At 39.7% G+C, this 13,654-nt stretch overlaps 1 pseudogene across 1 annotated transcript; it reads right to left on the bottom strand.

Moving 5' to 3' along the window:
- Positions 1 to 11,157: 11,157 nt before the first annotated feature.
- On the bottom strand, positions 11,158 to 11,698 carry LOC308235983 (protein SPT2 homolog; annotated as a pseudogene). Its single transcript has one exon. The product of its transcript is annotated as a protein SPT2 homolog (transcript).
- Positions 11,699 to 13,654: the final 1,956 nt, after the last annotated feature.

Raw genomic sequence — 13,654 nt, 5'->3', positions numbered from 1 at the left:
ACGGGATGCGGGGACACGGTTGGAGACTCAGAGCCGGCTTACTGGCAGCCATTGCTGTTTGCCACGCCCTAGCCTAGTCACGCCCTTAGACCCCGCCCTGCACAATCTACGAACCCACCCAAGCTCCAAGCAGCGGCTTTAGCATATGAATGGCCTGCCCTATTGCAGCTTAACCTAGCAAACTTGCAGCCCGGGTCAGACAGCTCCAAAACCTCCAAACCCCAAGCAAAGAGGAGAAAACTGTAGTTCTTGCTGTAGCTCCTGTTAAGTGGCCTCAGACAGTAGCTGACCTGCACCCCATTGGAGATCCAGAAGCCAGTGTACCTAGTGGTCAGTGTGAGACACCAGATTTGAACTCCTCATATCCATAAGTGACACATTCAAGTGGCAGACTCAGTGAGCACCAAAGCCCCACTGAAACAAGTCCTGCCCCATAAGCGTGTCTCCAGCGCAGCAGTTCTTCCTTTATAGACACAGCGGGTCCTCACAGCCAATTGGCCTGGAGGTCAATTCCTCCCAGTGTACCAACAGCAATCAATGCTTAACTACACCAAGACTTTGCACTCAGCCCACAAAGGGGTGTACCAAAGGCGTCCACATCAGGTGATTGGGGAGGCTGAGCTACTGGCCCCTATAGGTAATCTACCACACAAAGCCACTCCATCAACACAAGGAAGCAGCAAAATGCGGAGACAAAGAAACATGTCACGAATGAGAGAAATGGAGGAAAGCAAACTACTAGACGACATAGAGTTCAGAACCACATTTATAAGGTTACTCAAGAATCTTCTAAAAACCGCCGAGAAACTTGATGAGACCTCCGAGGAGCTTAGTGAGACCTTCAAGGACCTTAATGAGAATGCCAAAAAAATGGAAAAGGACCAGTCAGAAATTAAGCATACACTGTCTGAAATAAAGAATATACAGAAACTCAACTGTAGATCAACGTACCCCAAGAATCAAACCAAAGATCTGAAATATGAGGAAATAAAAAACACCCAACCAGAAAAACAAAAAGAAAAAATCCAAAAATATGAAGATAGTGTAAGGAGCCTCTGGGACAACTTTAAGCATACCAACATCCGAATTTTTGGGGTGCCAGAAGAAGAGAAAGAGCAAAATATTGAAAACCTATTAGAAGAAATAATGACAGAAAACTTTCCCTACCTGGTGAAAGAAATAGACTTACAAGTTCAGGAAGCACACAGAACCCCATACAAGAGGAATCCAAAGAGGACCACACCAAGACACATCATAATTAAAATGCCAAGGGCAAAAGACAAAGAGAGAATCTTGAAAGCAGCAAGAGAAAAACGGTTAGTTACCTACAAGGGAGCACCCATACGACTGTCAGCTGATTTCTCGGCAGAAACTATGCAGGCCAGAAGGGAGTGGCAAGAAATATTCAAAGTGATGAACAGCAAGAACCTACAACCAAGATTACTCTACCCAGAAAAGCTATCATTCAGAGTTGAAGGTCAGATAAAGAGCTTCACAGACAAGAAAAAGCTAAAGGAGTTCATCACCACCAAACCAGGATTACATGAAATGCTGAAGGGTGTTTTTAAAGAAGAGGAAGAAGAAGAAAAAGGTAAAGATAAAAATTATGAACAACAAAATGACATCAAATACATACCTACCAACAAGTGAATCTAAAAATCAAGTGAATAAAAAATCTGAAGAACAGAATGGACTGGTGAATATAATAGAATCAGGGACATAGAAAGGGAGTGGACTGAAAATTCTCAGGGGGGGGGTGTGAGGGGTGCGGGAAGAGACTGGACAAAAAGCTTACACCTATGGATGAAGACAGTGGTGGGGGGTAAGGGCATGGGGTGGGGTGGGGAATCAGGTGGAGGGGAGCTAGGGGGAAAAAAAGAGGAACACCTGTAATAATCTGAACAATAAAGATTTATTTAAAAAAATAAAATAAAAATAAAAACAACAAAAAAAAGAGTATTAGGGTTCTCAACAGCATAGAAGAGAGAACAATTGTGTTTGTACATGCAGGGAAGTTTTTTAAGTAGAACAGTAAGCCACTTAGAGGATAGTGCTGGAAACCAGGGCGAATTCAAAGGAAAATAGAAGTTAATTCAACAGAATAGTTAGAGAAAAAGTAGAAAACCCTTCTCTATGTCAAGCTACAGTATATAAATAACAGTAGGATACCAGAAATCCTTCAGGTAGATCGACAAGCACTTTAAAGTACTATTTGACCAATAGAATTCCTGAAAAGGAGCAATAAACAGTAAAACAAAGAAAAAGACAGTGCATGAGGGTTCTCAACAGCAGAGAAGAGAGTACAATTGTTTTTGTACATACAGGGAAAATATTTAAGTAGAACAGTTAGCTACTTATGGGAGAGTGCCAGAAACCAGTCCAAAATCAGAGGAAAATAGCAGTCAATGGCACAGAATAGTTAGAGAACTAGTAGATAAGGGATCTCAATAACAGGCAATATTTTAGAAAGAATTTTGTAAGAAGTGGGATATCCAGGAAACAGAGTAATAACGACACTAAACCAGTATTTGAAACCCTAGAACTGCTGAAATGTAGCAGTAAACTGTAAAACATAGTTTGAAGACAAGTGTATGAGGGTTCTCAACTGCATAGAACAGTGTACAATGGTGTTTGTACATACACAAAGGTTATTCATGTAGAACAATAAGCGACATACAGGACATTGCCAGAAAGTAATGCGAATTCATAGGAAAATAGCAGTTAGTTAGAGAATAGTTAGAAAACAAGTGGAAAACCCTTCTCTATGTCAAGCTACCGTATAGAAATAACTTAGTATGATAGCAGAAATCCTTCAGATTGTTCAACAATCACTTTAGAGTAGTATTTGACCATTAGAATTCCTTAAAAGGAACAATAAACTGTAAAACAAAGTTGAAAGACAAGTGTATTAGGGTTCTCAACAGCAGAGAACAAAGAACAATTGTGTTTGTACATGCAGGGAAGTTTTTTAAGTAGAACAGTAAGCCACTTAGAGGATAGTGCCAGAAACCATGGCGAATTCAAAGGAAAATAGAAGTTAATTCAACAGAATAGTTAGAGAACAAGTAGAAAACCCTTCTCTATGTCAAGTTACAGTATATAAATAACAGTAGGATACCAGAAATCCTTCAGGTAGATCGACTAGCACTTTAAAGTCCTATTTGACCAATAGAATTCCTGAAAAGGAGCAATAAACAGTAAAACAAAGATAAAGAGAGTGCATGAGGGTTCTCAACAGCAGAGAAGAGAGTACAATTGTTTTTGTACATACAGGGAAAATATTTAAGTAGAACAGTTAGCTACTTATGGGAGAGTGCAAGAAACCAGTCCAAAATCAGAGGAAAATAGCAGTCAATGGCACAGAATAGTTAGAGAACAAGTAGATAAGAGTTCTCAATAACAGGCAATAGTATAGAAAGAATTTTGTACAAAGCGGGATATCTAAGAAATAGAGCAGTAACTGCCTTAAACCAGTATTTGTAACACTAGAACTGCTGAAATGTAGCAGTAAACTGTAAAACATAGTTTGAAGACAAGTGTATGAGGGTTCTCAACTGCATAGAACACTGTACAATGGTGTTTGTACATGCACAAAGGTTATTCATGTAGAACAGTAAGCGACATACAATACAGTGCCAGAAACCAATGTGAATTCAAAGGAAAATAGCAGTAAGTTAGAGAAGAGTTAGAGAACAAGTGTAAAACGCTTCTCTATGTCAAGCTGCAGTATAGAAATAAATTAGTAGCATACCAGAAATCCTTCAGGTAGACCAACAAGCACTTTAAAGTAGTATTTGACCACTAGAATTCCTCAAAAGGAACAATAAAGTATAAAACAAAGTTTAAAGACAAGTGTATTAGGGTTCTAAACAGCAGAGAAGAGAGATGAATTGTGTTTGTACATGCAGGGAAGTTATTTAAGTAGAACAGGAAGCCACTTATACGACAGTGCCAGAAAACACTGCGAATTCAAAGGAAAATAGCAGTTAATTCAACAGAATAGTTAGAGAACAAGTGAAAAACACTTCTCTATGTCAAGCTACAGTATAGAAATAACTTAGTAGGATACCAGAAATTCTTCAGGTAGATCGACAAGCACATTAAAGTACTATTTGACCAATAGAATTCCTGAAAAGGAGCAATAAACTGTAAAAAAAGTTTAAAGACAGTGCATGAGGGTTCTCAACAGCATAGAAGAGAGTACAATTGTTTTTGTACATACAGGGAAAATATTTAAGTAGAACAGTTAGCTACTTATGGGAGAGTGCCAAAAACCACTGCAAAATTAAAGGAAAATAGCAGTCAATGGCACAGAATAGTAGAACAGTTAGCTACTTATGGGAGAGTGCCAAAAACCACTGCAAAATTAAAGGAAAATAGCAGTCAATGGCACAGAATAGTTAGAGAACAAGTAGATAAGTGTTCTGAATAACAGGCAACAGTATAGAAAGAATTTTGTATGAAGCGGGATATCCAGGAAATAGAGCAGTAACGACCTTAAACCAGTATTTGAAACACTAGAACTGCTGAAATGTAGCAGTAAACTGTAAAACATAGTTTGAAGACAAGTGTATGAGGGTTCTCAACTGCATAGAACAGTGTACAATGGTGTTTGTACATACACAATGGTTATTCATGCAGAACAATAAGCGACATACAGGACATTGCCAGAAAGCAATGCGAATTCATAGGAAAATAGCAGTTAGAGAATAGTTAGAAAACAAGTGGAAAACCCTTCTCTATGTCAAGCTACAATATATAAATAACTGAGTAGGATACCAGAAATCCTTCAGGTAGAACAACAAGAACTTTAAAGTAGTATTTGACCACTAGAATTCCCGAAAAGGAGCAATAAAGCATAAAACAAAGTTTAATGACAAGTGTATTAGGGTTCTCAACAGCAGAGAACAGAGAACAATTGTGTTTGTACATGCAGAGAAGTTATTTAAGTAGAACAGTAAGCCACTTATAGGAGAGTGCTGGTAACTACCACGAATACAAAGAAAAATAGAAGTTAATTCAACAGAATAGTTAGAGTACAAGTAGAAAACACTTCTCTATGTCAAGCAACTGTAGATAAATAAGATAGTGGGATACCAGAAATCCTTCAGGTAAATCAACAAGCACTTTAAAGTAGTATTTGACCACTAGAATTCCTGAAAAGGAGCAATAAATTGTAAAACAAAGTTGAAAGACAAGTGTATTAAGGTTCTCAACAGCAGAGAAGAGAGTACACTGATGGTTGTACATGCAGGGAAGATATTTAAGTAGAACCGTTATCTACTTATGGGAGAGTGCCAGAAACCAGTCCAAAATCAGAGGAAAATAGCAGTCAATGGCACAGAATAGTTAGAGAACAAGTAGATAAGGGTTCTCAATAACAGGCAACAGTATAGAAACAATTTTGTACGAAGCTGGATATCCAGGAAATAGAGCAGTAACGACCTTAAACCAGTATTTGAAACGCTAGAACTGCTGAAATGTAGCTTTAAACTGTAAAACATAGTTTGAAGACAAGTGTATGAGGGTTCTCAACTGCATAGAACAGTGTACAATGTTGTTTGTACATACACAAAGGTTATTCATGTAGAACAATAAGTGACATACAGGACATTGCCAGAAACCAATGCGAATTCAAAGGAAAATCGCAGTTAGTGAGAGAAGAGTTAGAGAACAAGTGGAAAACCCTTCTCTATGTCAAGCTACAGTATAGAAATAACTTAGTATGATGCAAAAAATCCTTCAGATAGATCAACTATCACTTTAAAGTAGTATTTGACCATTAGAATTCCTGAAAAGGAGCAATAAAGTATAAAACAACGTTTAAGGACAGTGCATGAGGGTTCTAAACAGCACAGAAGAGAGTCAATGGTGTTTGTACATGCAGGGAAGATATTTAAGTAGAACCATTATCTACTTATGGGAGAGTGCCAGAAACCAGTCCAAAATCAGAGGAAAATAGCAGTCAATGGCACAGAATAGTTAGAGAACAAGTAGATAAGGGTTCTCAATAACAAGCAACAGTATAGAAACAATTTTGTACGAAGCTGGATATCCAGGAAATAATGCAGTAACAAACTTAAACCAGTATTTGAAACGCTAGAGCTGCTGAAATGTAGCAATAAACTGTAAAACATAGTTTGAAGACAAGTGTATGAGGGTTCTCAACTGCATAGAACAGTGTACAATGGTGTTTGTACATGCACAAAGGTTATTCATGTAAAACAGTAAGCGACATACAGGACATTGCCAGAAACCAATGCGAATTCTTAGGAAAATAGCAGTTAGTTAGAGAATAGTTAGAGAACAAGTGGAAAACGCTTCTCTATGTCAAGCTACAGTATAGAAATAATGTAGTATGATACCAGAAATCCTTCAGATAGATCAATAAGCACTTTAAAGTACTATTTGAACTCTAGAATTCCTAAAAAGGAGCAATAAACTATAAAACAAAGTTTAAAGACAATGTATTAGGGTTCTCTACAGCACAGAAGAGAATCAATGGTGTTTGCACATGCAGAGAAGATATTTAAGTAGAAGAGTAAGCCACTTATAGGAGGGTGCCAGAAACCAGTCCAAAATCAGAGGAAAATAGCAGTCAATGGCACAGAATAGTTAGAGAATAAGTAGATTAGGGTTCTCAATAACAAGCAACAGTATATAAACAATTATGATCATACCTCAACATAATAAAAGCTATATATGATAAACCCACAGCCAACATCATACTCAATGGGCAAAAACTAAAACTATTTCCCCTAAGATCAGCAACAAGGCAGGGCTGCCCACTCTCACCACTCCTGTTTGACATAGTACTGGAAGTATTAGCCATTGCAATTAGACAAGAAGAAGAAATAAAAGGCATCCAAATTGGAAAAGAAGAAGTAAAGCTGTCCGTATTTGTAGATGACATGATATTGTACATACAAAACCCGAAAGACGCCATCAAAAAACTAAAAGACTTAATAAATGAATTCAGCAATGTAGCAGGATACAAAATTAACGCCAAGAAATCTATGGCATTTCTATACACCAATAGTGAACTTACAGAAAGAGAGACTAAAAAAGCAATCCCATTTACCATCACACCAAAAAAATTAAGATACTTAGGAATAAACCTAACCAAGGAGGTAAAAGACCTATACGCGGAAAACTACAGGACACTGAAAAAAGAGATTGAGGAAGACTTAAACAGATGGAATAACATAGCATGTTCATGGATTGGTAGAATCAACATCATTAAAATGTCCATACTACCCAAAGCAATCTATAAATTCAATGCACTCCCCATTAAAATACCAACGACATATCTCACAGACCTAGAAAGAACTCTCCAAAAATTCATCTGGAATAAAAAAAGACCCCGAATAGCCACAGCAATCCTGAGAAAGAAGAATAAAGTAGGAGGGATCTCAATACCAGATTTCAAGTGGTATTACAAAGCCACTGTCCTCAAAACAGCCTGGTACTGGCACAAGAACAGACATATAGACCGACGGAATAGAATAGAGAATCCAGATATCGACCCAAACCACTATGCACAATTAATATTTGACAAAGGAGGCATGAACATACAATGGAGTCAAGACAGTCTCTTCAATAAATGGTGTTGGGAAAATTGGACAGATACATGCAAAAAAATGAAACTGGATCACCAACTTACACCATACACAAAAATAAACTCAAAATGGATACAGGACTTCAATATAAGATGGGAAACCATAAAAATACTAGAGGAATCCACAGGCAGCAAAATCTCAGACATATGCCGAAAGAACTTTTTCACTGATACTGCCCCTAGGGCAACGGAAGCCAAAGAGAAAATTAACAAATGGGACTACATCAAAATAAAAAGCTTTTGCACAGCAAAAGAAACCATCAACAAAACAACAAGAAACCCCACTGTATGGGAGAACATATTTGCAAATGTTATCACTGATAAAGGTTTAATCTCCAACATCTACAGGCAGCTTATATAACTTAATAAAAGGAAGATAAATGATCCAATAAAAAAATGGGCAACGGACCTAAATAGAATCTTTTTGAAAGAAGACAAAAGGAAGGCCAAGAGACACATGAAAAAATGCTCAAAGTCACTAATTACCCGAGACATGCAAATCAAAATGACAATGCGATACCATCTCACACCTGTCAGAATGGCTATCATCAACAAATCAACAAACGACAAGTGTTGGCGAGGATGCACAGAAAAAGGAACCATCGTGCACTGCTGGTGGGAATGCAGACTGGTGCAGCCACTGTGGAGAACAGTATGGAATTTCCTCAAAAAACTGAAAATGGAACTCCCATTTGACCCAGTGATCCCAGTCCTAGGAATATATCCTAAGAAACTAGAAACACTAATCAGAAAGGATATATGCACCCCTATGTTCATAGCAGCACAATTTACAATAGCTAAGATTGGGAAACAGCCTAGGTGCCCATCAGCAGATGACTGGATCAGAAAACTGTGGTACATCTACACAATAGAATACTATGCTGCCATAAAAAGAAGGAATTACTACCATTTGTAGGCACCTGGATGGAATTAGAGAACATTATGCTAAGTGAAATAAGCCAGTCAATGAAATAAAAATACCACATGATCTCACTCATTTGGGGATAATGAAAAACATTATAAAGTGATGAACAAAAAGATAGATACAGAGGCAGTAAAGCATCAAACGGACTGTCAAATTACAGCGGTAAGTTTAGGGAGAGGTGGGGAAAATAAGAGATCAACTGAAGGACTTATATGCATGCATATAAGAGTAACCAACTGATGCAAAACATTGGGAGGTGAGGGCATGTATGGGAGTGGGGTGGGGGGGCAATGGTAAGATATGTACACACATAATACCTTAATAAAAAAAAAGTTAAAAAAAAATAAAAAACCGTGGTACATCTACACAATGGAATACTACACTGCTGTGAAAAGGAAGGATCTCCTACCACTCACAACAGCATGGATGGTCCTGGAGAGAAAGATAAATATCACATGATCTCACTCATTTGTGAAATATAATAAACAACATAAACTGATGAACAAAAAATAGATCCAGAGACTCAGAAGCATAGAACAGACCATCTAACCTCAGAGGGAAGGCAGGGAGGGTGGGAGGGTGAGGTAAGAGACCAACCAAAGGACTTGTATGTATGCATATAAGCATAACCAATGAACACAGACAATAGGGAGTGAGGGCATGTGCTAGGGTGTGGGAGCAGCCAGGGAGAGGCCAATTGGGGAAATGGAGACATATGTAATACTTTAAACAATAAAAAATTTTATAAAATTAAAAGAAACTCCTGGTAAAGTTCTCTTCTTACACCAGTTTTTTTTCCAACTAAATCTTTTAGAAAGGAATGTTATTTCTTAACAATGAGCTTAAAATCAGTACGTCCAATGTAAAATTTTGGTACTCTTTGAAACTTTATTTATTTATTTATTTTTTCTTGATACACATGAATTTAGCTCTTTTTTTTGCCATTAATTGCTAAGGAATTTTAAGATAAAAATACAAAGTCATTAACATCAAGAGACACAAAGGCACTTTGGATTCCAAAATATCTTTATAATGGGGGAGTAAGGGGAGCCTCATGTGTCACTTGCTTATTTTTTAAACTATTACTCTTTCAATTCTAATCTTTGAATAAAATATTTTTCTACAATATAAAATGACTTTTTAGATCAAAACCAGCACAGTAACATTGTCTATTTTACAATAAATCTGAAAGGAAAATTTGGAAAACAATATTCTTACACCATATAGCATAACTTGTTTTTTAACTTGAATTTTTTTTGTTAATTACCTAATCACCTAAATCAGTGAATAAGAATGCTCAGCATCCAATCCATGAATATAGAATACAATATAATTTATTCTACTTTTTACTTCAAAGTCACAGAGATGACATCCATATAATTATAAAGCCTACTCTACATTTTCAAGTTCTCAATCCAAATATATAGATTAGAACAGGTCACTTTATTGCTGACAATATTCATGGAAGGGTCAGATTCCTCATAAAAAGACAAAATAAGTTTGATTGGGAGCCGGCCATTGCCCTACTCACCCATCAACAGAATTATGGAAGTCAAGAGGCAATATTTTTTCCTTTTTAAAATAGCAAAGGAACAAAAGAAGATTGGCTGGCTGTTGAGTGGGCCCCACATTAGAGTGCATAGCTCATCAGGATCGAGGCTGGCATCTGTGAGCAGTTAACTTCCTAAGAGCACTCACTGGGCATTATGTCATCTGCACTACAGCTCTCACCCTGGAAATTATTTGAAAATACTTTATGCTCAAAATATACACTGAGTGGCCAGATTATTATGATCTCTGAATGCATCATAATCGGGCCACTCAGTGTATATACTATATAATAAAAAGCTAATATGCAAATTGTCCCCTCGACCAGCAGGCAGGCCGGCCAACCGCCCATGTCCCCTCCCCCTGGCCAGGCTGGCTGGAGAGTGTTATGCATTCAGAGATCATAATAATCTGGCCACTCGGTGTATAGTATCCATTCCTTGTCCTTGAGGATCCAAGTATCTATACTAATAAAAGCCTAAGTGGCCCTCGCATGTGACATTGCCACAAGATGGCTGCCACAAGATGGCCACCACAAGATGGCCAAGTGCACAGAGGAGGTGGGGCACAGCAGCCACTTGGTGTGGTGAGGCCTGGGGGTCGAGCATCTCCTCCGCCTCATGCAGAAGAGGTGGGTCCCGGCGGAGAAGGCAAGTTGCGGCAGGGGAGGGCAGTTGGGGGCGATCAGGCCAGCAAGGGAGCAGTTAGGAGTCAATCAGGCCAGCAGGGGAGTGGTTAGGGGGTGATCAGGCTGGCAGGCAGAAACAGTTAGGGGCAATCAGGCAGGCAGGCAGGCAGGCAAGCGGTTATGAGCCAGCAGTTCTGGATTGTGAGAGGGATGTCCAACTGCCAGCATAGGCCCCATCCCGCACATCCCCCAAGGGGTCCCAGATTGGAGAGAGTGCAGGCCGGGCTGAGGGACACCCTCCCCCCACCCCTGTGCATGAATTTCGTGCACTGGGCCACTAGTAAATCTAAAATTATAATGGGCTTCTTCAGTCCAAAGGCAGGACTTCTTTGCAGTAGAGTGTCTCCAGTGTTTCACAAAAATAAATAAAAGCAGCAGCTAACGTCTTTTCAGCTTCTTGACCTCTCTGCATTTTGTTGCTTCTTCCTCCAATCTCAATTCCTCTAAGTCCTCTTGCATACCTGGTCTTAAACTCTTTGCTTCTTTATCTTTGTATTTTTTTCGGTCATAGCCAAAGAATGTGCTTAGATATTTCTTCCTGAGATTCTCCTTCATCTTTGATAAAATCTTCCATTTTGGAGTCATAGTTCTCATCTTCCTCCTCTACATATTCTCACTGTCTTTTGTAACCACCAGGGAAGGGAAACCCTTGAGAACATTGGGCAGATCTATAGCCAGCTAAAGAAGGCTTCATTCCATTCATCTGTCCATTGGTGGGCTGGGTAATGATATTCTTAGAAGATATTGTTTCTGAGACAAAAGTGCATTTGGGCTTATGGGGGGATCTAAGCTACTAACTATTCACCCAGGTCCCAAGCTACTCACTGGTCTTCTAGGGCCTGAACTGCTGACAGTCTGTCTAGCTGAAACTGCCACTTACTGATCGCCCAGAGCCACTGACTAACCGCCTGGGGGGCATTGAGCAACTCATTGGTCGTCAGTTATGTGGATTGTGCACAGGCCACCCAGAGTCACCAGAACTGACCACTGACTTCCTAGAACCACCTGGGCCACTGATAGGTCATCCAGAGCCACCTATACTGCTGACTGTCCTTCCAGGAGGATTTAAGTCACTGGCTGGCCTCTTGGTCCCACTGATTGATCGAGTGCTCAGGTCCTGAGCTGGAGCTGCCATTCTGGTGCCTGGGCATGGAGCCAGAACTAACCATAGGCCAAAGACTCCCTGTGATGGGCTGCCCAGGAACTGGGCTGGAGCTGCTGCCTGACTGCCTGACACCTGGACTCTTAGCCTTATGTGGGGAGACCACAGGTCCAGGTCTGGAATGGCTAGGATGGAGAGGAGATTTTTTGGCTGTGTGTTCAGTAACAGATTTCTGAGTCCCTTTAGCAGAAGTCTTTGGAACAGTTGGTGAAAAGGTGCTCAAGTGGGTCTTTCCAGCCCCATTGTAAACAGGCCTGTCATGGTCCTTCCGAAGTGAGGCTTGGGAGCAGTTGCTAGATCCTACTTTGGTCCTCTCTCCTGGCATGGATTTGGATGAAAACAAACCTAAATGTTTCTTATCTGTGCTGGGTCTGGATTTCTTCTCAGCATGAGGAAGGGGAGTACCTTTGGGAGAAGGATGCTTGTCCCTGGAAACTCTGCAAGTTTTTGTGCCCATACTTTCTGTATGAGAAGGCACCATTTTGGTCAGAGGTAGTCCTGCATCTGCTTCAGGCTTCTTTTTCATATGTCTTCAATCAAGAAGTTTTCACTCCCTAAGTTCTTGTGTAATCATAGGTCACTTTTCTGTGTGTGTGTGTGTGTTGTTTTTTTTTTCACTACCTTGATTTCCACTGGTTCATACTGTTGGAAGCTAGCTATTGTCTTCCCTATCAGAAAAGTGTAAACAAGGAATGCAGAAGGATCATGAACCTTGAGCTCTGTCAAGGGCTAAAGCTATGCACTGATTGTTTAGTCGAGACAATGGTGGCTCAAGCAATTTCCTGGCCAAATGGTCTCAAAGTAAATTTTTACTAATATTTACTGACCTTTAAGATAGTCTTTCTGTTACCAGAATTGCCTGCCTAACTAAGGGCAATATGTGTATCTAAAATTGAATGAAAACCTGGCAGGGTCTGGGCACCAGTACAGTCCTTGCCCTTGCATTGGACTCTCCACCTGGCCCCCCATTATTATTTCTTGTCTTGTCTCATCATTTGACCACGGCCCTTCTCTAGATCCCGAACCCTGAGCGACGTGGGACGTGGACTCTCACATCTGGCACCTCGAATGATGGATGTCTAGAGAAGAAGATTTGCCTGGAGCAGAAAAACAAAGTTTCACCAGCAAGGTGGGGAAAAAGAATTCACCGGATAGATGGGGAAATTCTCAGCGTGCAAAGCCCACAGCCAGCTGCAGAAGTTGAGATCTGTAAGTAGGGTGGGAACGTCTTTTTTTTAGCCAGGCTAATGGGGCAGAATTTGTCAAAAGGGGAGAAGCTTTATTGTAGACTTTTGGTTTGCATGCTTAAGGATAAAGGAATTAAAGTGTCAGAAGGTATTCTCTTACAGTTTTTGCATGTTATTATAGAACATAATCTCTGGTTTCCTGAAGAAGGTACATTAGATGTTGAATGTTGGGAAAGAGTTAGTCATAACTTGAAAAAACCTCAGCAGCAGGGGGAAAATTTGCCTCCAAATTGTTTCTCCTTGTGGAACATGGTATTGCATTTGCTAGAGCCTTTTAGAGAAACAAAAGAGGATAAACCCCCTCCCCTTGCACCTTCTGCTCCTAAAGAGGAGCAAAAAGAAAAATTGGAGGAATGGCCTTCATGGCCCCCTCCACCTCCATGTCCTAATCCTGAAACATTTAATTCACCATTAATAGAATCACCTATGCAAAGAGCAATCCGAGAAGGATTAAAGCACATGACGG

This window comes from Plecotus auritus (assembly GCF_963455305.1).
Source record: "Plecotus auritus genome assembly, chromosome: 10".
Taxonomy (NCBI): domain Eukaryota; kingdom Metazoa; phylum Chordata; class Mammalia; order Chiroptera; family Vespertilionidae; genus Plecotus; species Plecotus auritus.
Note: the sequence above shows the minus strand (reverse complement) of the source record. Positions and strands in the feature narration are given on the sequence as shown.